The sequence below is a fragment of the Anolis carolinensis genome, chromosome 1, assembly GCF_035594765.1.
Source record: "Anolis carolinensis isolate JA03-04 chromosome 1, rAnoCar3.1.pri, whole genome shotgun sequence".
Lineage (NCBI taxonomy): Eukaryota > Metazoa > Chordata > Lepidosauria > Squamata > Dactyloidae > Anolis > Anolis carolinensis.
Genome location: NC_085841.1, coordinates 74903548 through 74930626, shown reverse-complemented (window position 1 = coordinate 74930626; position 27079 = coordinate 74903548). Strand labels below are relative to the sequence as shown.

Sequence of the window (27079 nt, the reverse complement as noted above, 5' to 3'; positions counted from 1 at the left end):
ATGTGATCAAGTCATATGTCTCCATAGCCAGATCTGACTTCTCAAGGAATTGATGTAGTTTACAGACTAGTTTTAACTGTGCAAATATACTCCTGGTTATAGGTGAAACCTAGACATTCATAATCATTTCTGAGTCCAGGAGCATATCCAAGCTACACAGTGAAAGTATAACACCAGCACAGTCTGAATCCCTATTCCTGGATCAGACTTTCAACTGACCAGAAGCACATCTGTCTTATCTGGATTTTCCATTTGTCCATCATCATTCCGGGATGGGAAAGGTTATCCATATTGATGAAACTGAATCCCAGAACTCTGTATGACCTATCCCTCAAGTTTTATGTAGATATTGAACAGCATGTGGGACTGGATATGACAACTAAAGCCCTATTGTAGTCATGTTCCACTTCTCCATCAAAGGAACTAGCTGGCTGCTGTTGAAACTACCCTAAATGGCAAACTACATAAGCACCGTGATTTTCCTTATCTTCAAGTGAGAATGTACATCTCACATGCAAAAGACATGGAACTGATTGTCCAGAAGGTCATCTCAGTATTCACTCCCAGATAATGGTTGTTTCTGCCAAAAGGAGCTAAGACAGCTCCATCTCTCTTTTTCTTTTGCCTACAGGCAAATACATTTTTGTTCAGGGAGGCAAGGAATGTGGGCTCTTCCGTACTGAAGAACTTTAACTGATTCAGTGCTATCATTGTCTTCGTTTTTGATTATGGTTTAATAATTATTCAAATTCATTTGTTTTTATTAAGTGATGAATGAAAGTTTTGCTTTTAAACTAAAATTCGTTATTGGTCACTATTTTAAGTCTGGTTTTAGAGGGTATAAATAAATAAATGGCAAAGACTAAACAATTACTGCATATTGAAGGAATATTTGGAAAAAATAGTTTTCTGACAGCTGGGAAACTTAAACAAGAAAAATTATAAAGTAGCAAAAATTCCACGGAGTTTCTCCTAGTATTTATAAATTCCAAAATGATGTGGAGGAATTACTGAGCTGGGAAAAACATGTGAGTTGTTTTCCACCATTCTTTCTGTGCAAAAATGGGTTTCCTGTGCAGAAAACGTTTTTCTCTCCATAAAACATGTTTTACATACACACAAAAAAGTTTTTTGTCTGCACAATAATTCTTTGCTAACCCTTTGGGATATTCAGATATGGGGAGAGTACTAAAAGAAACTATTTGTTTTCTCCCAAAGCAAGAAGGAATCTGCAGCAAGTATTCATTCTTTTATGCAAGCTCAAAATAGTCAAGTACATAAATGCCTAAAAATACAGACTTTCATAAATTGTTAGTCCAATGTACGGTCAGGAAAATATACATTTCTCAAATGTGGAACCTATTTTTAACTCATTTCCATCCAATCAGTTCTTAGTGCCTCTCCAGATTACATATATGTATCTTTTCCTTTCTCCTAACAACACTGAGAAACAGGTCACACAGTCAGGTTGGAGCACTCATATTTGTGTCTAATAATATTAGATTCTTCTTGTATGAAATGACTACTAAGACAGCTTCCCCTGGTTTCAGACAGGATACACTTTAGGTATGGGAATGGTATCAGATGAAAAGGAATGAAGGAAGATTTGAAGTAGATTGGCAGGGAACAAGCTTTGTTTTACATAATAGTCTTCCCAAAAAGGAATATCTGCATATTTCACATGAATGATCCAATGTTGAACACACTTACTTGTACACAGGTCACCACAGTCTTTCCAAATATGTTGCTGTCCATTTGTGTTGGACAACAATATCTACCACCCCCAGCTGAGAATAACTGAAGTTGCTGTCCAGCTCATCTGGACAGCATCAGATTCAGGAAGGATGAGTTGCACTAATTTAGACTGCAATCTTATACCCACTTACTTAAGTAAGTAGTATTATTGGACTAAGTAGATTTGACTTCTCAGTAGAAATACACAGGTGCAAGCTATAAGTAAGATTTACATCAAAGTATGTGCGAGCTAGGAAACTTAATCAAAATTCAAATTTAAGATTATGCTGCATTTATATTTGGATTAATTTGCAGTTTCTAGGCATGCAAGTCAAAAATTCAAAAAAGGGAAAACAAAAATGGGAAGCTTTTATAATCCTAAATCCAACTACAAATATCTGTATGGCAAATTAATACTTACATAAATTTCATTGGTTGAATGGATCTGCTCTGGGACTAGTAATAAAATTTCGACCATAGTCTTTATTTCATACTAGTGCCATACTAGAAGACTTTCTTCTCTAATTTTTACAGAGGAAAACATGCATGGGTTTTAGTGTTGAAACTAGGAGTCTGAAAGACCAGGGTTCAATTACTAGCACATCCATGGAAACTCACCAGGTAACATTGAGGATATACACTAGTGGTTCTCAACCTGGGGTCCCCAGATGTTTTTTGGCTTTCAACTTAACAGCTGGTAAACTGGCTGGGATTTCTGGGAGTTGTAGGCCAAAGCACCTGGGGACCCACAGGTTGAGAACCACTGTCTTAGAGAAAAGCAAAGGCAACAAAAATTCTATGGCAGAGTCATCGTTACTCAGTGTCAACATGAAGACACATAATAACAATTTTATCCTGGAAGCAGATCTTGTTCAAGTGAAAGTGATTTGATTTACCCAACAAATTAAACAGGAAAAGTTTTCTCAGCCTGAAAATGTAAAAATGGAAAGTTTAATATACTGAACTGCCATTAAAACTGTGGGAGATCTAACAAAAAATACAGAATGCTAACATCATCTGAGAGCAAATGTATCAAAACACCTTCAGAAATATTGGTGAAATCACCAAGATAACTCTACCAAGGGATCCAGCCAGTCAGGGAATCCTTGACATTTTATCTACTATACTTAGTGGAAAGTAAACAGTACTGAGATGAAAAGGAAAAAGTTAGAAGAACTGAAGGAATAAGGAATGTTGTTCCTGAAATGTCTAGAGCTCTAGAATAGCCCAGTTTGGAATGGAGACAACCAAGGCTAATCCAATCATGGATATTTCAGACTATTGTTGTTTGAAAAACAAGGTTACTGAATTTTCTTTACAGATCATACAGTCACAGAATCAAAGTTGGAGGTATACTATTGGTCAGTAGGTCCAATCCCTGCTCCATGCAGGATTTCCAGCTAAGGCATCTCCAGCAGGTATCTGTCCAGCATCTTTTAGATAATATCCAAAGGAGACCTCAAGTTCTCTCCAGGGTGGCAATTGGTTACATTGCTGAACTGTTCTCACTAGCAATAAGTTCTTTTCAAATTTTGCTGTCTTGACAGAAGCTAAAGCCTGCTTTCTCCACTGTTTGCCATTTCTTCAAAAGCATCCTAGCCCCAAGGGCAGAATATACCAAGAGGCTTCAAAGGCAGCACTTTGGCCTTCTTACTGTACTTAGTTCTTCCTGCTGGAATTCAAACAGTCCCTAAAGAAAGCCATATTGAATAGTAAAAACTGCAGCAGGACAAAGTAAGAAATGAAATACTTATCTGAGTCCAGAGTTTTGACAAACAACAAATATGAATTCGGTTCTGATTGCTACCCTCTGACAGCAAAGAGAAAAACAGTTCTTATTTGTTTTTAGAAAAAGTGTGGTCTGGTCAGTAAACCAGATACCAGGCCATAGAGAGCAGCTATGGGATCTGATGAAATATTGCCCCTGTTCTACAGAAAGGCAGAGGAGTGAAGAATGTTTACATTGAATATCTGATTCATGGCACAAAATTGTAAGATATTATTTAGAACGGTATGTGCACTGAATAAACAATATTTACTGTATTTTGTTAAGACTTACTTTAAAATATGACTACATTTTATTCTTAATATATGTATGGTTAATTGTTCTTTCATTATAGTCTACATTGGTCAATAACTGACAGAATATTTTAATTATGATTTTCTTTCAAATTCTCAATTTTTACAATGGGTGTGAAAAGCTATGAGCAAATAATGAGACTAAAGAAAAAGACAAACACATACACAGCATTGTCAAGTCACAAGCCCCCATCTGGACCACTAGACACAGTAATTTGAACCATTTCCCAGCTCCTTTGTTAGCCATGCTAGTTTCTTCTGATTTTTAAAGAAAAAAGAGAATCTAAGTACGTCTTACTATAGAGATCACATCTAAATGCCTATGAGATAAACATGTGGGTATTTAACAAGAGATCCTTTAGCTAAAAGATAAAACATAGAGATAGGTGTCACTGCAATTGTGCCATCAGAATCACAGAGTCAATTTACTTGTCTCTGGCAAAGAGGGTCCAAGTCATTTCTGTATTCTAAATCAGCTTCCAATATTGGGATTAGGACTTCAGGGGACTGACACAATTGGACCATAAATTGGTGATTAAATCCACCAATCATGCTAAAATAAAATGAGCAAGAAAGTACATTTAATTTATTATTAATCTATTCCCCATTGGCAACACAAGACAACAAGATTGGTTCATAGGACTGTGGGATCTAGTATACTGTATATACGTACTTGAGTATAAGCCTTGTTTTTCAGCCCTTTTTAAGGGCTAAAAAAGCTCCCCTCAGCTTATACTCGAGTGAGGGTCCTGGCCGGCTTCTATTCAGGTCAGCTTATACTTGAGTATATAGGTATTCAGAATTGGACAGTCTTATCTTATTAAAGTCTTATTATTATTATCTTAAATTACAGTTTTATATAAATATTCAAAAACATTTAACCTACTGATGCCTCAAATAATGCAATTTTATTAATATCTATTTTTATTGTCGAATTAACCTGTAGCTGCTGCATTTCCCACCCTCGTCTTATACTCGAGTCAATAAGTTTTCCCAGTTTTTGTGGTAAAATTAGGTGCCTCGGCTTATATTCGGGTTGGCTTATACTCGAGTATATACGGTAATCACTCTAATAAGATGCATTAAAATACTTTCTACAGTTAACATCTTTTATATACTTTTATATACTTTCCTTCAACAACATTTTCCAGACTGTTCAATGGCTTCATTGTATGTATCAATTCCAGCAGTGAGGAATACATATAGTCAAGAAGAACTTGTGAGTTTGATAAATATCAAACAGGAAAATCATGTTGATTGGGTTTCCATTGTCCCCTATGGCATTCTGAGAAAAGGGCAGGGATAGAATTTAGCCTAAGACGACCTCAAGATGATTCAACTCTATTTCCAACACCAGGATATGATCACCTTTAAACATGTACAGATCACATTTTTATCATTTCTAAACTACAATAGCATGCCCAACCATATTATCAGGAAGACAAGAGGTCTATATTCAATTGTTAGTATGACCTAGAGTAAACTCACTAACAGCAATTGCTGAATAGTACACCAACATGTATATATGTCTTGTTGATTTGAAGGACCTATTTTAGTTGGGACTAGCAATTGAACTGAGGCCATTGTTGTTATTCTTGTTGTTTAAATAAGGCCTAGAATACTGTGTCTCCTAAGCTACCCCCTCCTCATCTTAAGCCCACATTTCTTTCTTTGTTTGTTTCTTTTGAGAATTATTACAGGAATCATAGAATCACAGAGTTGGAAAAGACCTCATGGGCCATGCAGTCCAACCCCTTGCTAAGAAGCAGGAAACTGCATTCAAAGCACCCCCCATAGATGGCCATCCAGCCTCTGCTTAAAAGCCTCCAAAGAAGGAGCCTCCATCACACTCTGGGGAACAGCTCGCACAGTTAGGAAGTTCTTCCTAATGTTCAGGTGTAATCTCCTTTCCTGTAGTTTAAAGATGGAGATGACACCACTTTTCAAATCCAAAATTAAGGCTGTATTTGTATGTACACTTAGTGAGAACTAAATCTCACCTAAAGAGGCTTATTTCTGAGAAAATAAGCCAAAGGATCTTGTCAGAACTGACAAGAAAAATGTGGTTAGGAAGTGGAAAGCAGTGCATAGCTTAGGTAACAGAGAATGCTGCAATCACAACCCCTTGGTAATAATTTCCTTATAATTCCCATTTAAATGTACATGGGGTGGATTATACAGAGAGAATGCATAGCAATGCAGTCATAATGAATAAATAAACTCAGAGCAAAAAAGATACTTGCCAGAGGCAAATCTAGAAAAGACCATTGCTGGGTGTTCTGCATGCATATTATTGACAAATATATTGTAACTGAAAATTGAGTTTAATGGGCATTATATGTGTGTGGGAGGAGCATCCTCAATATCCTGTGGAAACTTCCGTGATAAAATAATTTTAAATCATGCCACAAGGGAAACTAAGAAGATATGTTTACAACTCATTAGATTATAACAAAGTATTTTAAAAAAAATCAAAACCAACAATTGCTGAATTCCAGTTTAGAAAATAGTGGTTTTGCCTTCGTCGGCCTAAAATCCCTTTCAGGTTCAGGAACGAGGAAGAAACCAGGGAAGCTAAGCAGATCATCTAAACTGTAAGAACGGTTGCTTCTGTATCAGATTTTACTCCCCCCCCCCCCCCACACACACAAAAGATGGAGACAAAACAGATCACTTCCATCCAAACCAGTGATTCCATGACACACGGGCCAATAACTAAGAGTCAGCAATTCCACCAGGAAGGAGAAGACTACACATTCCACTCCTTCAGGACATTTTCCTGCCCTTCCAAGAGATACAATTGAGGGTGAAATCCCTTGGACAGAGACTGAGCATTTCCCTTCTCTTCCAGGAGATGCAATTGAGGACGAATTGCCTTGGCTAGAGCTTGGAAACTTCCCTACCCTTTCAAGAGATGCTCTGTAAGCTTTGTAAGCTCCATGTGTTGTCGAAGGCTTTCATGGCCAGAATCACTGGGTTGATGTGAGTTGTCCAGACTGTATGGCCATGTTCCAGAAGCATTCTCTCCTGACGTTTTGCTCACATCTATGGCAGGCATCCTCAGAGGTTGTGAGATCTATTGGAAACTAGGCAGGGGAGGTTTTTATATCTGTGGAAGAAATGTAAACCTCCACAGATTACACAGCATTTGACCCAGCATAATTATCTGTGCAATATAGTTGGGATTAGCTTTGGATTGATGAATATGATTATCTGGCTTTGGATCTATGCACAATGGTTGTCAAATGTTTACATATGTTGTTTTAATGTTGTTTAATTGTGGTTGTTGTTCAGGCATGGAATAATGCCACTCACGTAAGCCACTCTGAGTCCCCTTTGGGATAAAAAGGGCAGGATAAAATTTCATAAATAAATAAAAGGTAAAGATTTCCCCTGAGGTTAAGTCCAGTCATGTCTGACTCTGGGGGTTGGTGCTCATCTCCATTTCTAAGCCGAAGAGCTGGCGTTGTCCGTAGACACCTCCAAGGTCATGTGGCCGGCATGACTGCATGGAGCGCCGTTACCTTCCCGCCAGAGTGGTACCTATTGATCTACTCACATTGGCATGTTTTCAAACTTCTAGGTTGGCAGGAGCTGGAACTAACAGTGGGGTTTGAACCTGGGACCTTTCGGTCTCCAGCTCAGTGCTTTAACGTGCTTTGCCACCAGGGTTCCATAAATAGATAGGTAAAGGTAAAGGTTTTCCACTGACATTAAGTCTAGTCAAGTGCAATTCTGGGGGGTGGTGCTCATCTCCATTTCTGAGCTGAAGAGCCAGCATTGTCCATAGACGTCTCCAAGGTTGGCATGACTGCATGAAGCGCCGTTACCTTCCAACCGGAGCAGTACCTATTGATATACTCACATTTGCATATTTTTTAATGGCAGAAACTGGGGCTAATAGCAAGAGTGCACTCTGCTCCTCGGATATGAACTGCCAGCCTTTCAGTCAGCAAGTTCAGCAGCTTAGTGGTTTAACATATGTTGTTTTTATGTTGTTTTAAATTGTTGTTTAATTGCTTTCAGTTGTTGTTGTTTGGGCATGGAATAATGCCACTCACATAAGCTGCTCTGAGTCGCCTTTGGGGTGAGAAGAGTGGGATATAAATGTGGTAAGAAATAAATATATTTACATTTCTAAATCTGTTCCACAGATTGATATATCTGTTCCACAGATGGATAATCCTCCCTTGCCTAGTGCTTCATCATATTAGAGCATGAACTCACTTAAAATCTGGTTTCTGCCTCCTGTAGAATTCTGGGGTCCGTAGTTTAGTGAGGCCCAGGACCTGTCTGGCTGAGCTGTTTCAAGCCCCCTCCCTAAAGTGGACTTAAAGTGGATTGAAAGTGGATCCAAGCTCTAGTGTGATGAGGTCCTTATTAGTTTCTGAGGATGCCTGTCATAGATGTGGGTGAAACGTCTGGAGGGAATGCTTCTGGAAGATGGCCATACAGCCCGGAAAACTCACAGCAACCCTTTGTGAGCTCCCTTTCCCTGCCACCTCCAAGCCCTTCCTTCCACATCTGGAAGAAGAAAAGAGAGGGAGGACCCGGCCAAGCCCTGGAGGTGCTGCAGAAGGGAAGAAGCAGAACCCCTGGCCGGCTTGAGGCTCACCTCCCTCGCCGGCGCAAGGGAGTCTCCCATCTCATGAGGAAAACAGGAGGGAAAGGAGTGGGCCAGGTGGGCTGCCTGCCGCCCTTGCTTGTTCTTCTCTCCTGGGAAGCATCCCAGAGGAGGAGGCGGGAGGCAAAGGACGCGGGGGAACCCTCTCCGCTCACATCTGTCTTCAGCCATGTCTTCCACACACTTTCCACACACCTCCGAGGATGCTCTCTCGCCCGCTTCCTCTCCTCTCCTTTCCTATCCCTTCCTTCCTTCCATCCTCAGAGACAAGAAGCAACACCCACCTCTACTCCCCCGCTCGCTCACCGACTCTGGGTCCTTCTCTCTCTTCCTCTCTCTTTCTCTCCTTTTGGCATGCCCTCCCTCCCTCTCCCCCCGCCCTTGGGTCTCCACTATCTTCCTTTGCCGCCCCCCCCCCCCCCGGTTCCCCGCCTTGCCCTCATCCATCTTTCCCCCCTCACGCCTCTATTCCTTTCCTTTGCCACAGCAGACATTTTTGCTGCCTGCCTTGGGAAGAAGAAGAAGCGAACGCCAAAGACAAGGGATATGCGGGGAAAGAAAGAAGGAGGGCGGGTGGAGAGAGAGAGAGAGAGAGAGAGAGAGACCGCGCTGGGAAGGAAGGGAAGGAGGAGGGTCCGTCTTACCCACCCGTGCGCTTGGACGATTCCCGGCGCGGGGGAGAGCAGGCCGAGACGGAAGGCGAGGCGAGGCTCGGCTAACGGAGCTGCTGCTGCTGCTTCTCGCCTGCCATCCGCCCAACTTCAGCACCCAGCCGGCAGGGAAAGAGAGACGGAGAGAGAGAGCGAGATTGAGGGAGAAGGGAGGGAGGGAGGGAGGGAAGGAAGGAGAGGTGGGGGGAGAGGCTTCGGCGAGGCGGGCTGCGCATGCGCCTGTGGGCCCAGCATTAGCCCCGGCGGAGCAGCTGGAGTTTCCCCGCTTCTCCCCAGCGTGACTCACGGAGGACCCCCCCCCTCCTCTTCCCCTCCCCTCCCAGCGACTGAGGAGACTCCGAGGAAAGGCGGGAGCGAGTGGCTGGTGGCTAGAGAGGAGGCCGGGGGAGGCGGGGAGGCGTCAAGATGGGAGGGGGCGCCCAAAGCCCCTCAGGTGGGAGGCAGCCAGGTGAGAGGAAGGAGAAGGCCGCCGGGCACAGGCAGAGGCAGAGGCGAGCTGGAGGGAGGGAAGCACCAGGGCCAGGAGGACAGGGCTGGAGGGGCGCCTCGGGGGCCGAAGGCTGGCGTTCCCAGCCCACGGTGTGTGTCTCGGGGGACGCGGGAGGGAGACGCGTGTTCTCCTCGGGGTCCCCCTCTTCCTCCTCCGGGACTTCCCAGCTCCCCCCCTTTCTGCCAATGACAGGAACTGCCGCAGCCCAGGCAGCTCGGTTTTGCTGCCCAGGCAGCTGGCCACTTGGGGGAAGGTCGGGTATTTCAAAAAGATGGGCCCAGTTTCAAAGCAGGTATATTTCACAATAGGAACACGTTACCCTTAAAGAAAATGGGCTCTCTGGAACTACAAAGACAAATATCCACTGTTATAGTCTATATAGATAAAAGGGTAATGAAATTTCGGCCTAGGACAAAACAACAAAACCACACATCCCAGAAACACTAAACTTGGCAGCACAACCCCTCATCCATGCCTCTACGTTCATACAACAAAAAGAAAAGAAAAATAAAGTCCTAATTAGAGGAAGAGGAATAATTGTTTTTATCCAATTGCTGCCAGTTAGAAGGCTAAACTCCGTCAGGGGAAAACCTTTACCCTTTACCTTAACTACCACCAATACCTCCAAGGTCATTTACCCTCAGGTTTAGACTTAGGCTCGCCCAAAGTCTGAAAGAACTTGAAGGCACACAACAACAATCCTAATTACCTCACAACCTCTGAGGATGCCTACCATAGATGTGGGCGAAACAACAGAAGATGGCCATACAGCCTGGAAAACATTCAACAACCCTGTGATTCCAACCACAAAAGCCTTCGACAACACAAGGATAATTAAGTTGACTATCTCATTGAAATCCTGATGGGTTGATGTTGGTTAAAATTGTTCTAATTTTTAAATATTGTATTGCGGGGTGAGCTCCCACTGTAAGCCCCAGCTTCTGCCAACCTAGCAGTTTGAAAACATGCAAATGTGATTAGATCAATAGGTACTGCTCTGGTGGAAAGGTAACAGTGCTCTGGACAATTTTCCATTGCCAGATTTAGCTTGGTGAAAAATTTCAAATGGTACAGCTGAACTTGGTTTCAGAAAAAAAAGGGGGGGCACCCACAGCAAATCAGGGGAAAAAAATAGAAAGCTTTTCAACTGTAAATTTCATTCTACATTTTATTGATGTTGGTCTTTGTTCTCTGTGTTTTGGTATGTTCATTTCAATAGCCTCGTGTTTTATTTGTCTGGTACGCACAAAGAGAGTCTGGTAACAGTTACAAAACTCTCTTGGTTTTTAGGCTGTTCCTGAGGTTATTTGGAGTGCTGATTCAGAAAATTGAATCGGATAGACTGCATCAGCTCTAGTTTCTTAGATATGGTTATCATGATTTTCTATGGATGAGCACATGGCAACTGATAGATGGACTATGTTCTGTATCTCAAAAACAAGAGCTGATAGGAGAAAACTGGTGACATTTTTGGAATTAGCAGATCAATACACCCAGAAACAGATTGCATTTGAGGCAGTAAAATGTGTGTTGGTCAATGTGGTGGTGGTAGTAGTAGTAGTGGTTGTTATTATTATTTAAATGAAGTGGAATAATATAAAAATAAACATTACTGGGTGTCCCAAAAGTCGCTATACATAGGAAAAATGGAAAATAGTAGATTTATTTGCAAATATTCATTATATTTGGCTTTTTGAATACTAGCATATATGTTATGAAATATCTTGAAGAAGGGTCAAGTCCAAGTTGTAGTCCAAGGCTAAATTCAGAATTTATTCATGTTTCATATACAAATAGCCTGATTATGATTTTACACACAATATGTTTATACTTTTGTGCACAAAACAAAGTGTGTGATCATGATCCATCAGAAAGCAAAAGTGTCACTATCTGAGCCACCTGTATTGATTTTCGAATATGGGGATTCTAGATTTTGGAATTCTGGATTAGGGATATTCTTCCTGTATCAAGGGCCCACTGTATATCGTAAGTGTGTGAGGTACTTCAAGTAGATGACACACATATCTATCTCTCGACTGAACATTTTATAATCCATATGGGTGCATTCTCTTTTCTTAAATCAAAATACCAGGGATTTTAGAACTCAAGGTCAACAGAAATATTTTGCAGAAAAATCCAGACATTCCTGTTACTGTTGGTAAAAAGACAACAGTAAGCATTCAACCAGGGCCGGCCGGAGATATTTTTAAATGTTAAGCGGGGGTGCTAAAAAGCGCCCCCGCCACCGGCCCCGCCTCCCACGCCCTGGCCCCGCCCAGCGTGCCCTGGCCCCGCCTCCCACGCTGTGTGGGAGGCGGGGCCAGGGCGAATAGTGCGGGGGGCGGGGCCAGAGTTGGCCCCGCCCCCCGCCCAGCGTGCCCTGGCCGCGACCAGGAAGTAAGGCCCGAATGGCCTAGCTGTGCTGTGCGTGTGCGCACAGCACAGCTAGGCCATTTTGCCCTTAGTCAACAAACTAAGGGCAAAAATGGCCTATCTGGCAGTGCGCATGCGCACAGCCAGATAAGCCATTTTTGCCCTTAGTTTGTTGACTAAGGGCAAAATGGCCTAGCTGTGCTGTGCGCACGCGCACAGCACAGCTAGGCCATTCGGGCCTTACTTCCTGGTCGCGGCCGCCGATCGCCCGGGCGGCCGGCGGCCGCGACCAGGAAGGGCCAAATGGGCTATCTGCGCTGTGCCCGTGCGCACAGCGCAGATAGCCCATTTGGGCCTTACTTCCTGGTCGCGGCCGCCGGCCGCCCGGGCGATCGGCGGCCGCGACCAGGAAGTAAGGCCATTTTGCCCTTAGTCAACAAACTAAGGGCAAAAATGGCCTATCTGGCAGTGCGCATGCGCACAGCCAGATAAACCATTTTTGCCCTTAGTTTGTTGACTAAGGGCAAAATGGCCTAGCTGTGCTGTGCGCTCGCGCACAGCACAGCTAGGCCATTCGGGCCTTACTTCCTGGTCGCGGCCGCCGATCGCCCGGGCGGCCGGCGGCCGCGACCAGGAAGGGCCAAATGGGCTATCTGCGCTGTGTCCGTGCGCACAGCGCAGATAGCCCATTTGGGCCTTACTTCCTGGTCGCGGCCGCCGGCCGCCCGGGCGATCGGCGGCCGCGACCAGGAAGTAAGGCCATTTTGCCCTTAGTCAACAAACTAAGGGCAAAAATGGCCTATCTGGCAGTGCGCATGCGCACAGCCAGATAAACCATTTTTGCCCTTAGTTTGTTGACTAAGGGCAAAATGGCCTAGCTGTGCTGTGCGCACGTGCACAGCACAGCTAGGCCATTCGGGCCTTACTTCCTGGTCGCGGCCGCCGATCGCCCGGGCGGCCGGCGGCCGTGACCAGGAAGGGCCAAATGGGCTATCTGCGCTGTGCCCGTGCGCACAGCGCAGATAGCCCATTTGGGCCTTACTTCCTGGTCGCGGCCGCCGGCCGCCCGGGCGATCGGCGGCCGCGACCAGGAAGTAAGGCCATTTTGCCCTTAGTCAACAAACTAAGGGCAAAAATGGCTTATCTGGCTGTGCGCATGCGCACAGCACAGATAGGCCATTTTTGCCCTTAGTTTGTTGACTAAGGGCAAAATGGCCTAGCTGCTTGTCGCGGTTTGGCGTGGGCGCGGGGATTGAAGCCCCACGGGCCCGCGCCAACACCGGAGGCGTCGGTGGCGCTACGGGTCGCTGTCGACGCCTCGACAGCGCCCCTAGCGGCCAGCGCCCGAGGCGGCCGCGTCAGCGGCCTCGTAGTAACAACCGGCCCTGCATTCAACTGATATTTGCTGCCTTTCTTTGAAACCCCAAATCTTAACAGCAGCACATGGAGACAAAGTGGATAGCACTTTAGTAGGAGTGATTACTTTTTCCAAACAATTATGTCAAAATCTTAATGCCATCCATTTCATTTGGAAACACTGTGTTAGGAACATGTTAATGAAATGTTGTCATTAATTTTTAAAAGCTTCATAAAACAAAGCTAATGCTGAGCAGGCCCCCAAACAAGCCGAAAATTATGTTTTATAAATCAGTAAATATAATTTGTTCTACCAAGCAGAAAAAGGACATCATAAAAAAGTAACATAAGCCACCACGTATAATTCATTATTTCTTGGCTTAGTGTCTGAGATGGCCTCCTCTATGCCTTACAATATGGCAGCAAATCAGTAAAGCTCTAGGAGAGAATACTAAACCAAACTACAAATATCAGGGTTCCCTAGGAGAGAATTATGGCAATTAAACTGATATGAAACTGTTATCGCTATGCAATGCAAATACAGATTTAAGGGTTACTTGTTCCATTGTTTTGTATATCCTGTGGTGGCCCTAAGGCAGTGGATCCCAACCTGTGGTCCGTGGACCACCAGTGGCCTGCAGGGACAAAAATATGGTCCGGGGCCTCACCATTACTACACTGTTGCCTCGAAACTGCGACCGGTTTCAACTGGTCTCGTGAAACCCTCTTATAGTGCTGAGGCAATGGGGATGTTGGGAGGAGAGAGGCTGACTACACACGAAAGGTGTGACAACAAACCTCCTGACTGCTGCTTCTCCTCCTCCCTCCCCCTGAGCAAAGCCCTTCAATATGGCTCCTGGAAGAAGGGGCACCTGAGAGAGTGTGCACTCTACGTCCTGTTCCTCCCCATGTGCTGCCCGTGAGACGAAAGCGCTCAGGCTGTGTGGTCTGCCGCCTTTACCAGGCAGAGAAGGGCCACGTAGCCACAGTTCCTCTCTCCCCCCCTCCACGCACACGCATGCTCGCACAGACCCCTCGCAACAAGGCACAGGGAGGAGGGAGGGGCCCTGGGGGTGAAGGGATGCTGGTGGTAGCAGCTTGCACCTCTTTCCAAAAGTTAACCGAATTGGGAGGATAGGGGGAATCTCTCCACTGCTGCAGGAGTGGGGCCAAGCTCCACACGGGTCTCGCAGAGAAAGAATATTTTGAGGGGAAGGGGCTTACCTAGGTCCTCCTCCTCAGGCACTGTGGAAGGAAGGGAAATAAAAGAGGAGGAGGAGGGTGGCTGCGTGGGGAGGGCTTATCTGTGGCCCCTTGGTCTTGAGTGGGTGTTTTCTCCTCTTTTTCCCCCCTTGGAGCTGCTGTGGCATCGCCTCCTTGTCTCTTTTCCCCTCCCCCTTTAACACTTGGTATATGTGTGTCCGCATGTGTGATTCTCCTGCACGACGGGATGGGACCATGTGTGTGTCTTTTCCACACAAGGACCAGCTGACCCCCCCCCCCCCCCCAGGAATCACGGCCACCCAAGATGGGGAGGGGAGGCAGGGAGGGGCAGGCTCAAAGGAGGCATCCTCATGTGCATCGTTTCACCCTCCCCCATTGCCTCTTCCCTCTCTTCTCCCTGCACACGTGCCCCAAAATCTATGCCCCCTTCCTCATGGCCATGCGCCTGTGGTGAGGATGCGAGAGAAAGCTATTAGGGACAATTCCTTGGGTTTCACGCTCTGCTTTTTATATTTTTTTCAACCTCAGCCCCCACCACTTTTTTTTTTTACATGAGCGTTAACAAATTCCTCAAATAATAACACAGACCAAACAAAAAAAAATCCTTTGTGTCTTCGTTTTTAGGCCTGTTTCTGGGATTATTTGGGGTGCTGATTGAGAAAACTGCATTGGATAGACCACATCAGCTCTAGATTATTAAATACTAGCTGTGCCCTTCCACGCGTTGCTGTGGCATTGACAGAATGGGGCAAACGTCATGTGATGGGACCTGTTTAAAATTATTCTCAAACTGAATCCGAGATGAAGTATTTTCTAATGTGATGAGGTCCTAGAACTTACCCAAGGTTACCTAGTAGGTTTTGATGGTCAAGTAGGAGTTCAAACCCTAATGCATCACTCAAATCATTATGGTACACTGGTTCAAATGTACCTAACTAAGCACAATATATATGGAGTCATGATCACAGGACCTTGTGAATTTTTAAAGATGAACATGCTATGAAGTTGTTTCAGAGATTTCACATGATGTGAAAGGGTTTTTTCATAGCAAAGAAGGGCCCCAGAGTCATAGTCCAATTCTCAGACCTCAGTACCATAATTCACTTTTTTGATGAGTGTATAGTGCCGTGTCAGTTCCTGAGCAGTGTTTTCTTTGTTGCTGCCCCATTCACCTGCTTTTGTGGACCAAGTTATGCTAGTAAATAAGATATTTGTCTTATTCTAATACTAATACTGGTCGCATTCTAATACTGAAATGAGATATTCAGGAGAGAGGGAGAGGAGAGAGAGAGGATTGAGAGAGGATGGGGGAGTAACTTATATGTGTGTATAGACCAGCATGATGTCTATGAATGCGATTTCCTGCTTCCTGGCAGGGGGTTGGACTGGATGGCCCATGAGGTCTCTTCCAACTCTACTATTCTATGATTCTATGATTCAGTGGGAGAATTGCTTATCACACCATGTTGCTAATTTGGTTTTGATATGGAGGATGACCTTTTTTTGTTTTGTGGACTCAAATACTTATTGAGATTAAGTGGGTTCCCAATGTTGGATGTATCTGCAGTCAACTACCTGTTTATGTGATCATCTACATTATTTTCCTGTTTATTAACCTTATTCATTGTATTGAATTGTTTTATTGTTGTATTGTTTTATTTTTAAAAAATCTATATATGTGTTTGTGTGTTAAAGTTTTTTAAAAATAAAAGTGATATAAAAGTGTTTGAAAACACAATAAAACCCCTGATCCACAGGTTCACTTTCCATAGTTGCACTTACCCATGCTCCAAAAAATATTTCACCTCTGAAGTGTTTTTGGGCCACTCTAGATTTTTCAATGTGAATCTATGGTTTTTCTCCAGCCTAGGTATTGTTAAAATATAGAGCTTGCTATGATACACAGTTTTAATTATCCACGAGGGATCTTGGAACATGATCCCCCATGCATACAGAAATATTACTGTAAATAAATACGCATCTACTATAGTTTTCATGTTTGTTTTTTTTTAAAAAGGACTACTTTAAAATTCCCAGTAGCTTCAGGTAAATGTGTGCTTGCCTGTGGGTATAAAACAGTTTTTTGTGGAACTTATTCTTCAGAGCAACAAACACTATATTGGACAGTTTCTTGAGATATTTCTCAGTTTGTCCATGATTCCCAAAAATAATAGGGATTACACACACACACACACACACAGGTAATGGCAGGTCTACAATACTGTCTGAAACTCTGAATAGATGCTGATTAAACACACTGAAACATGCTATGACTGGTGCACTCCAGAATACTAGGTAGGGAATCTTTCCCAGCTTCTCAACTGGAAGTCTTGAATGAGAGATAAAGGGATTATCTTGAGGTAGAGCTACTAGTGACTTCATGCTATGCCACAGTTTATGCTGCTTCCTTGATTTTGGGCAGACCCTTAGAGGATGTTCAGTTGCTTTCAGAATTAGCACCATGGATAAAAAGTTTACATACAGATATGACTACATGAAATCAAATTCTTGGCCAAAAATGGCCTCTATGTGTTATATTTCCTCATTTTCTCCACCACTGACTGCAATGCATCATGTGGAAATATGTTGTGCTGCCCTCTTCTTAGAGTAGTGGTGTCAAACTCATTTTCATTGACATCCACATCTGCCTTATGGTTGTCTTCAAAAGGACATGGAATCCATGGACAGAGAATCCATGGATACAGAGGGCCAAATACAACTTTTTTAGTGGTCAGTGCTCTTTAGTTTTTACCCAGTTTTGGTCCCCAGATGTTACTGAAAAACAACTCCCATCTTTTTTGATTATCTTCCATGCAGGCTTGAGATATAGTAGGAACTGCAACCCAAGAGCACTTGTGGCGCTGAGGTTGGGGAAAGCTTAGGGGCATTTTAAAGTTAGATATAACCACAAGGATTGTATCTAAATTCAAACCCCACCATCCTGACTAAACAGAACAAACTGCAGCCTTCCAGATATTATTGTAGCACAACTCCAATCAGCTCTAGTCATGTCTAATGATGCAGAATACAGGAGTTGCAGTACACCACATAAAATGACATGGTATTAGGCCTGCGGGCTTTGAGTTTGACACATGTGCCTTAGAAGTTTGATCTGCAATAATGTTGGCTGTAGCCCCTTCCACACAGCTGAATAAAATCCCACATTATCTGCTTTGAACTGGAATATGCCTTGATATTCTGGGTTATATGGCTGTGTGGAAGTGCCCAAGGAAGCCATGGATGCTCTGACTTGAAGGTCTCTTATTCATAGATTGCCACAAGTCCAAGTCAACTTGATGGCAATTAACAACAGCAAAAACTGAAATATGAGAATTTTAAGATGGTTCAAAAATGTAAGTTGTAATCTCTCCTCCAACCCCCCACCCCCACATTTGGAGGAAGGTGTTTGATATCATTTCCCATGCCTCGGTTAAATTGCAAAATAGGGTGCACACATGCTGATGCAAATGAGTGAGTCACATGAACAATATGAAAAACACAGGATGCCAAAGTGCGTGGTTTTATACATAGTTCTCCTGCAGGGAAGTTTTCCTTTTCATGAATATGTATAAATGGGAGTTAAGTTTCAGTGCAAATTAAGATGAAAAATCTTAATAAGGCTGATGTAACAGCCTTACACATGCATAGTCCAGTGGCTTGAAAACCCTGGAGAGCTATCAAAGAAAGAGGGTTAAACATAAAAAGAACACAAACATTTAACCTGAAAGTAAACAGGGAAATGGCTCTGTTTGCAGTTTCACAGCAGAAAAAAAATACAATATTAAGTTTTGACTGGAGTAAAGTAATGAAATAAACTTTATTAAAAAGTCTGGAGGAAAGGAATAAGAAAGATATTTATATGGATAAAAGTTTTGAAAAGTACCCAAGTATTCAGTTCCATTAAGAATAATCTCTGTTCTTCTTGGTTTTATATATCTACCAACATCCATGAATATGACTTGTGTCTAAGTTGTCACCTAGACCTTGCACATACATCGTAGAGGTTTTTTAAGGAGGGGATACAGGATAGCCCAAAAGTATTAAATTAAAATATTAAAAAGTAATATAGCCCCCCCCCCCAAAAAAAAAGAAAAAAGAAAAAGATCTGAACATATACGGCATTAGGCCAAGACTGGACATCCTGAGAATACTTCCTGCTCTGCACATTTCTGGGGATTTGAACCAACTGTATCTTTAACAGGAAGATACTGTTAAATATTTGTCCTTGTTGTTGTGGAAAGCATAAAAACAGTAATGCTATAATAAAAACTTCAACTCTCCAATGGATACATAATAGTAAAAATATTATTTACATCACTTGAATTTAAAATCCCTGAATTAGCATTTCCAACAGAAGAGCCACCACAGCACACATCCAACAGACTGTGATTCAGATTCATCATAGGATTTTATTATCTCAGCCAAAAATCCATGACAACTACATAAAATTATAAGAAAAAAAATAATGTTATAATCTGATACAAGGCAAGGCATTCATATAAATATAGATCAAAAAGTGCTGACTTCTAATCATCATGATCAGGCATGCATTCTGCACAAAATCCTATCCAATTTTGGTAGCACAGACAGCCAAGCCATCTTGCATATGATATGGAGTCAGATCCATCCTGAAAATGGCTGATTTTAGAAATCACATTCCAAAATACAACATGTAATAGTAATATGAACTGTTCATTTCTGTGTCTGGTTTTGGATACCACAATTCAAAGGGCATTGGCAAATGAACGAAAGTGACCAAGATGGGAAAAGATTTGGAAACCAACATCGTGAGAAAGTTATAAGAGAGCTTGGTATGTTTAGCTTGGAGAACAGAAGACTGAAACGTAGCCATGGTTAAATACCTGAAGGAATGTCAGGTAGAAGATTGAGGATGTTTGTTTGCTATTGCAGCAAATGCTAGAAGACAATTCAATTCAGTTTGAAACAGTGGTAGATTTTGGATGACAGTGTGTGGTGAGTCCATGGGCCCTTTTGATGAGGTCCTTAGACTTGTGTTCAAGGAGATCAGGGTTTCAATTTCTGCTCAGTCAAGGAAACCCTTGATTGATCTTGGATTAGCCACACTCTCTTAGCCTCCAATGGTAAACCTCCTGTGGTGAAACCTTGCCAAGAATAAGGTCCCCATAAATTAGAAAAAAAACTAAAAACGTCAAAGCACATAACAACAAATACATTCTGTGTGTGATTAATGACGATTGTCATTTGAGATACAAATATATTTGTTGCCATGTGCCTTCAATTCATTTCTGACTTGTGCCAACCTTAAGGCCACCCTAACACAGGATTAGGAGCCTCCGGTGGCCTAGGGGATAAAAGCCTCGTGACTTGAAGGTTGGGTTGCTGACCTGAAAGCTGCGAGGTTCGAATCCCACCCGGGGAGAGCGCAGATGAGCTCCCTCTATCAGCTCCAGCTCCATGCGGGGACATGAGAGAAGCCTCCCACAAGTATGGTAAAACATCCAAACATCCGGGCGTCCCCTGGGCAATGTCCTTTCAGACGGCCAATTCTCTCACTCCAAAAGCAACTCCGGTTGCTCCTGACACAAAACAAAACAAAACAAAACCCACAGGATTTCCTTGGCATGATTTGTTCAGGGGCAGGTGGGCTACCTTTATCTTCCTTTAAAATGGAGAGTGTGTGACTCGCCCAAGGTGTGTCTCACCTAGTGAGTTTCCATGATAGAGCAGTGATTCCAGATTTGTTACTTAACCCATTCTTGCTTTTCCCTGATGTGGATTTAAATACTGTATTTTAAAATTATATTTTATAATAATAAATGGCTTAACTACCATATATTTTAATGGTAAAGCTTCTTGTACTTTGAGTTGTATCTTTTTTAAAGCATGGCATGAGCTGGTTTGGGTCCCAATTGTTGAAGCCAGGGAAGATATCAGATAAACAAATCTTCTTAAAGTTATGCTTGATGTGAGATTAGAATTTCCAGCTACTTCACATCACCACTCAATGCTTTCCAACTCGTGTATTCATGCATTTGCATTTCTTCTGTAGGAATGTATGTGTCATAGTGGGTTGCCGCAAGTTTTTTGTTACAGTAGCATGGCCATACAATCTGAAAAACTCACAGTAACCCAGCGATTCTGGCCATGAAAGCCTTTGACAACACATACGTTTAATATTTAGCCAACTTAGGGCCCGTCCTCACAGCCATATGACCCAGAATTTCAAGACAGAAAATCCCATAATATCTGCTTTGAACTGGGTTATCTGAGTCCGCACTGCCATATATTCCAGTTCAAAGCAGAAAATATGGGATTTTATTCAGCTTTGGATGGGGCGTAAATGAAGCTTCCTTAGAAGCAGCGACCCAATGACTGCTTCTGTGTGAGGAAAGCAGCATTTTCCTAAATATTCTTCTCACATTTGTATGTGGGTGGAGAATGAGTGTAAAGTAAACTGCAGCTCCTACAAATGTGAGAAGACAGGATCATATGAACTCCACAAATTAACAGTATGGCAATGAGCCCATCTGAGCAAATACAGCACTGCAAACAAAATGAGGCTTTCAAGCATGGTTTCTGGTTTCTTGTGCTTACAACGTACTTTACAATAAAGTATTTTATATTACAAGATTGGAATAGTCATTGTAGAACACAGGAGTTCTGTAAGAACCCAATAAATCTTAGTGAGCAATTTTTCAAGGAGATTGAGTAGCAGGACAGAAATATGCTGGGCTGGCAGACTGAGACAAACAACTCAGATGCTGTGAGTAGTACGAATAGTCATGGTAACTCCTGAATCTCTTTTTTCTCTTAAGCCCCTTCTACACTGCCCTATATCCCAGGATCTGATCCCAGATTATCTGCTTTAAACTGGGTTATATGAGTCTCCACTGCCAGATAATCTGTTATAAAAAGATAATCTGAGATCGGATCCTGGGATTTAGGGGCAGTGTGGAAGGAGCCTTAGATGGCATATTCCCAAACAGGTTCAGCATCATGAACCGTTGTTAAAACAATCAAAAACCTGGAGTGGATTCATAAACCCACTAATATGTGAGGCTGCTTCCAGACAGCAATTTATCGTGAGAGCAAATGGGTTAAAGCAACCCATTTTCTCTCACATTGCTGTCTACATGGGTGCCCAAAAGAAGTGGCTTTCCCATCTGCCGTCTCCATTGTAGCCTGGTAACAATTGTGTTACAATAGAGACAACCCAAATCCCCCCTAAAATCTTTAAAATAACATAAAATTTTTCCAGGCCGCTATTATGTGTCTCTGGAGATTCCCAGCATGTATCAATGTTACACCAGGAGTTGGGGGGGGGGGGAGGGTATGTAGGAGCAAATGGCACCAAGAAGCTCTAAAGAGGCATAATGGCAGCTCAGTACAGTTTGTGTTATTTTAAACATTATAGGGGGGATTTGGGGAGGGGGTGGGTTCCCTCTTCACTTCTCTGGGCCACGGGGCATGAAGAAGCAAATTGTGCTGTGCGGACTGACCCCTCAGTGACCCAGGACTACCTGGGGGTCAGTCTCTACAGTGCCATACTCCATTGGACCCAGGTCTTTCAGGAAGACATGGGTCTAATGGTGTATCAAATTAATTTGGGACAAAGCAGGATATTCCCCCTTTGTTTCAAATTAATTCGGTTTTACCGGAGAGGTTGTTTGGACAGATCCAGTAAAACCGCAGGAGCTCCCGCGTTAGGGGCCCTGTCTGGATGGGCCCTGAGACATCAGCTGCTACCGTACTGTTAAGGAGGATGTTATAGTCAACTAATCAGTGCTGAATTAAGATGCAGCTGCCCTCTGTCATGAAGTGGGTCATCAAAGTAACAGGGGCTGAGATGGTAATATGCTTCCTGAAATACTGTTAATTGGCAGCATGGCAGTAGAACATTGCAGTGAGAGGGCAATACAATAACAAGCATGCAAGTGGATTTTCCTGATACTTTCATTACTGTGACTAATATATTTTATACAGGACCCCTAGGGACCTATAGACTGTCACTTGATCTACTCTTTCTCTAGATCTACTTTTTGAAATAATATAAACGAATAAGCAAACCTGTTATGTATGCCAAGATCATGGCAACTACACCTATTGATAACTGGCAAATAGAAGGAGAAAACGTGGAGGCAGTGACAGACTTTATATTTCTAGGCGCGAAGATCACTGCAGATGCAGATTGTAGCCAGGAAATCAGAAGACGTTTACTTCTTGGGAGGAGAGCAATGGCCAACCTTGACAAAATAGTGAAGAGCAGAGACATCACACTGGCAACGAAGGTTCGCATAGTCAAAGCAATGGTATTCCCCATAGTAACCTATGGATGCGAGAGCTGGACCATAAGGAAGGCTGAGCAAAGGAAGACAGACGCTTTTGAACTCTGGTGCTAGAGGAAAATCCTGAGAGTGCCTTGGACCGCAAGAAGATCCAACCAGTCCATCCTCCAGGAAATAATGCCCGGCTGCTCACTGGAGTGAAGGATATTAGAGGCAAAGCTGAAGTATTTTGGCCACATCATGAGAAGACAGGAAAGCTTGGAAAAGATCACGATGCTGGGGAAAATGGAAGGAAAAAGGAAGAGAGGCCGACCAAGGGCAAGATGGACGGACGGTATCCTTGAAGTGACTGGCTTGACCTTGAAGGAACTGGGGGCGGTGACAGCCGACAGGGAGCTCTGGCGTGGACTGGTCCATGAGGTCATGAAGAGTCGGAGACGACTAAATGAATGAGCAGCAGCAGCAGTTATGTATGGTGATGATTTTATAAGTTATTGTTTCCTGACAGAGCCCCACTAAATGCATAAAGTGAACCCAGAAGCAGAACAGGTGTGGTATGGGAAGAGAACAAACAATCTAGAGAATTTTTCTCATCTCATCCTGATGCTAAGCATAACTCCTCCTTCCTTTAAACACTTTTACTTATGATAATACTTCCTAATAATGAAAAAGTCATCCAGCAACCACTAGCTTGTTGCTTGCTTGGATCCTCATCTTGATGCCACTTATCATTCTGCAACACAAATGTCCCACTTATTTGCCCTTCCTTATGCAACCTACCTCTAGAAATATCAAACAAGAGATAGCCTCTTGAAAATGGAGTCCTGACTTTGACTGAAGTCATGGAAGTTTCAGGAATGTATTGGAAGTACACACCTATGACATCATGTTATATATCTCTCTGACAACACATTCCTTTGGTTAAGATTATTTTTAAAAAGACAGAAATAAATATTAATACTGATTAAAATGACGAGAAAAAGCAACTAGTTAAATGCATTCCATTGCATAAGGCATGTTCCTCCAGTGATATAATTTCTTTCCTTGCAAGCAATTGAGAGCCTCTTCCCGCAAGAAGCAAAATAGATCCAGAAAGTTATGTATTTCAGCAATATTTGTCAAAACCCAGAAGGAATAGTTTCATCCTGAACTTTAATGGGAGCGACAGGCTAATATCAAAAGACTTTTACATATATCTACCCTATTTTGTCTTCAGTTGCACTGGTTGACAAAAACAGTTTCTAGTAAGTAAAAATTCCTCTTTACATTATCAACTTTGACTAGTCTAAAAGCAGTTCCAAAGAGAGGAAACAATATATTTACAAATAATGATAACACTGTAGTGAGCAAAATGGAGTTTCAAGTAATGCTAACAACTTCTTTTGTAAAGACCTCTCTGAGCACTAAATTCCTTTTCCACAATGAATTTTAGAACTCCCAACACCTCATGATATGATACATGAGAACAGAACTATGCAGCTCCATCCAGCTTTACTCTTCTGCACTTTTATAATGGCAGTAACTCTATCAGGTAGTAAAAGAAGGAGACTGAACCTGTTGGCCCGACTGGAACACCACTAACTTATGCCTCCTCTTCTGCTTCAGTTGGTCATTAAAAGAACATTGTAAGCATGCAAGAGTTTAGCTTTTTCCACAACAAGCCATCAGCAGTGTCCTGTTCACCTCATAAATATATGTAAACACTTGAACAGGAATGTTTGCATTTACAATGCATCTGTTTTGCCACATCAATAACAATGTGACACATCTGGGCCTATAACCACCAAATACAAGGAGGTTTACTTTTTCCCAGTTCCTCCCCAATACAGCTATTAAGTATCCAGGTATATTTCTGTTCTCTTGGCTACCAAGAAGATGGAGGGCCATGTCTAGACACATCCTGGCTGTTCTTGTTCATTCAAAAGGGAAGAAACAACCTCTGCCTCTACTACAAGCCTGCTCCCTCTTTACTGAGTGCCTGAGAGTCAGCTGGCAGGCACCCAGGCACAGCCTTAAGTCCAATCAGTGGGTAGAAGAACACAGCCAATCCTGGAGCCCCCTGCCCATTTCCTCTTACATAATGATGTTGCACAGGGAGGTACAAAATTATTATTATTATTATTATTATTATTATTATTATTATTATTATTATTATTATTATTATTATTATTTCTTACCTGCCTTTCCTCATGGCTTGAGGGAGGTCACAGCAAGATACCTCTTTGTGCAATGCCATTAACATATGTGCTATGGTACAACTGTGGGTTCTGCCAGCCCCAAGTTCTGCTTACACAATGATTGAGGAATGCACAAGAAAAACTGTAATAGCTGTTGAGCTTGAATGAAGAAAATATCAAGACCTATTGTCCTATTTAGACTTGAAGCTTGTTACTTGGCTTCGTAGTAGCATGGATATACACATGCATGTGTATCCTGGTTTTTCTACAATTTTCACTGTGATTATGGTAGAGAACATGGAGGATTAGAAGGCAAAACTGTAGGGATGATAGCTTTCTACCATCCATTGGTGGCTCATGGGTTGAGTGGGGAAAGGGCACTCCACCTCTCTCTATATCAGGTGGAGATGCCTCAATTCCTGGTCCATAAACCACAACCACATCTGCCCAATATTTTCCTTATTATTAATCTGAGGTATATAAATTGATTTCCTATTATTTCATTTGCAACAATTTTATGTATCAAAAATGAATGCTGTATAATTTTCCCTTGTGTTGTGAGGCTAACACATGTCCATAAAATACTACAGAAGAAGGTCATCTTATCCTTTCTCTTGGATCAACTACTAGAGATAAATGTTGTGCACATGCACATTCCCTATAAAAATCCCATGCAGGTGTGACCTACTGAGTTAGAATATAATGTCCCTCTTTAAAAAAACCCTTTTGGCTTATTTTTCTGGATTGTTCTGTGTCTCTGTTGGTGTTTATCATTTTTGCTCCTTTACTCACATATGTTTTTGTGTTTGTTTTATTTTTGCTGTGGTTTCTGGGTTTCTTCCTCTTGTAATAATATTGTTTTTTGTAGAGCAGAAGTCTGGTGGATGGCGGATAACAGTGTGAAACCATCTCTTTTGTTCATTGTGGGGGAAATGGCAGTGCTTTCAACCCTCACAAATTATTTGAAAGGCATGTTTTGTTCAATTAGAAGAAATATGAACCCAATTTGGTCTTGACTGCTTTTCTTTTAAATTCAATTCAGTGATAAGACGGTAGTATTCTGATATTCACAAGAAGGAAAACATTGCTGGAAGAAGAAAAGAACAAACAATTTCTGCAAAAAGAGGGCTTAAATAAGGATTAGTTTGTACAATCTTTTATGACAGAACAAGGCCTCCATGGATTGATCTTCACCAGTCCTTCTCCTGGGATGAAATCATTTTGGAAAGTTTCCCCTATTGTGTAGTTTTGATGTTTCAAGCTGCTTTAAACAACAGTAAGTTATGAAATACTTCTTTGAACTTAGTGGTGGCACCTTCATAAGAAACTTTTATCATATAGCACACTTTTATCTCCCACCATTTTCATACAGGCATCCTCACCCTATTTTTTTTAATATGCTGCAATTACAAATAGGAAATCATATCTCTATATTTGCAAGCCCTGAGCATGGCAGTTGGTGACCAACCATCTTTGGATAAATTTATTCACAGAGTGGCCATGAACTGAAGCTGACATGACAGCAGACAACAAAGGAAAGGGGGCTGGGGGGGGGGGTTACAACTCCCAGAATCCCTCTAATATCATTGTTGGAAGAAAATCAGCAAGATTTTTGCCATTCTCATGTCAGCAAGAGTCCAAAACAGAAAGTGCTTCCATCTACCTAGGTGGGGCCAACTTCTGAAAGCCTCTGTCAGGATGGTAATAGAATAAAACTGTACCGATACAAGGTTTAAGTAGTTCTTGTTTTGTAAGCCATTTTGAGTGATTTTGAAAATGAATTGCAAGCTAAATGAAAAAATCTGCCAGATAATAGAGATGTGCGCAAAATTTTTCCTTCGTTTCCTTCATACTATCATTTTGTTTCGACCATTCACCTGGTCTGGGAGTGCAGTGCCTCCCAATTACATCCAATGTGGATCCATGGGTCTTGATAATAATATTTATATTAATATTAAGAACATCTGTTATTCTGGCACTCTAAGCTGAGTATGGGAGAGCAGGGCCTCCCAATTACATCCGATGTAGATCCATGGGTCTTGATAATAATAATAATAATAATAATAATAATAATAATAATAATA

General features: G+C 42.4%; 1 protein-coding gene and 1 long non-coding RNA gene across 6 annotated transcripts in view; one reads left to right on the top strand and one right to left on the bottom strand.

Annotated features, from left to right (window-relative positions):
* The window catches only part of rgs17 (regulator of G protein signaling 17), an 84829-nt gene extending 75537 nt beyond the window's left edge, over positions 1 to 9292 (bottom strand). For 3 of the 4 annotated variants that reach the window (XM_003215779.4, XM_008123741.3, XM_062977116.1), the window contains exon 1: positions 9086 to 9224. The gene's annotated coding sequence lies outside the window, so the exon portion shown is untranslated. Of the gene's footprint in view, positions 1 to 9081 lie in introns of all 4 variants that reach the window. The other variant, XM_008123745.3, reaches the window with a different exon arrangement.
* The window catches only part of LOC134297982 (uncharacterized), a 31043-nt gene continuing 13252 nt past the window's right edge, over positions 9289 to 27079 (top strand). The window contains exon 1 of one of the 2 annotated variants that reach the window (XR_010004938.1): positions 9289 to 9556. This is a non-coding gene — a long non-coding RNA (uncharacterized LOC134297982). The remainder of the gene's footprint in view (positions 9557 to 27079) is intronic. The other variant, XR_010004941.1, reaches the window with a different exon arrangement.